This window comes from Lucilia sericata, unplaced genomic scaffold, assembly GCF_015586225.1.
Source record: "Lucilia sericata isolate MDLA Ls3-8-SP2 unplaced genomic scaffold, ASM1558622v1 Contig000513F_arrow, whole genome shotgun sequence".
Classification (NCBI taxonomy): domain Eukaryota; kingdom Metazoa; phylum Arthropoda; class Insecta; order Diptera; family Calliphoridae; genus Lucilia; species Lucilia sericata.
The window spans coordinates 235,712-237,070 of record NW_023994526.1 but is presented as its reverse complement, the minus strand read 5'-3'; positions in this window follow the sequence as shown (position 1 = coordinate 237,070).

The window sequence follows — 1,359 nt, the reverse complement described above, 5'->3', positions numbered from 1 at the left end:
CGAACGAACGAACGAACGAACGAACGAACGAACGAACGAACGAACGAACGAACGAACGAACGAACGAACGAACGAACGAACGAACGAACGAACGAAACGAACGAACGAACGAACGAACGAACGAACGAACGAACAACGAACGAACGAACGAACGAACGAACGAACGAACGAACGAACGAACGAACGAACGAACGAACGAACGGAACGAACGAAACGAACGACGAACGAACGAACGAACTAACGAAACGAACGAACGAAAGAACGAACGAACGATACGAACGAACGAACGAACGAACGAAACGAACGAACGAACGAACGCACGAACGAAAACGAACGAACGAACGATAACCAACGAACGAAGAACGAACAAGAACGAACGACGAACGAACGAACGAACGAACGAACGACGAACGAAGAACGAAACGAACGAACGAACGAACGAACGAACGAACGAAACGAACGAACGAACGAACGAACTAACGAACTAACGAACGAAACGAACGAACGAACGAACGAACGAACGGAACGAACGAACGAACGAACGAACGAAACTACTAACTAACTAACTAACTAACCAACTAACTAACTAACTAATACTAACTAACTAACTAACTAACTAACTAACTAACTAACTAACTAACTAACTAACTAACTAACTAACTAACTAACTAACTAACTAACTAACAAACTAACTAACTAACTAACTACTAACTAACTAGCTAACTAACTAACTATCTATCTATCTATCTATCTATCTATCTATCTATCTATCTATCTATCTATCTATCTATCTATCTATCTATCTAACTAACTAACTAACTTCCTATCTAAGTTTAAAATTCACGACTGACCGAAGTGCCTCATCCGATCTTACTCTTCTTGGGTTGATGGCATATTTCGTGGTGTTTAGTGTTTTAAAGGTAATTGTCCCTTGAGATTTCGTTTCAGCAGGACACCATCTCAGATATTAGATTGGCCGTATCGCAAAGCCATATGCGGTTTTGTACTAAACTATAAAACTGTAATTAATCACATCCCTGTTACTTTTTAAAATACATTTTCAGATTGCACTCGTAATTATTATAAGCCAAACATCTAAAACGTTAAGCATTTGTGCGATCTCAACATTTGCCACTTGTTGTTACTTATTTTTTCTTTTTCGCCAACAGGGTGATCATTTGACTTGTTTTGGAGTTTATAGTTGCTGCTTATTATTACTTTTGTTGTATACAAGTCTGCAGCAGATTGTATTTATGTTTTTTTCCTGTTGTTTATTTGATTTGGTAAAGCTGAAAGAAAGCCAGCCAGCAAGCAAGCAAGCAACCACCAGCAATACAATTTTTCTCTGATCATGACATT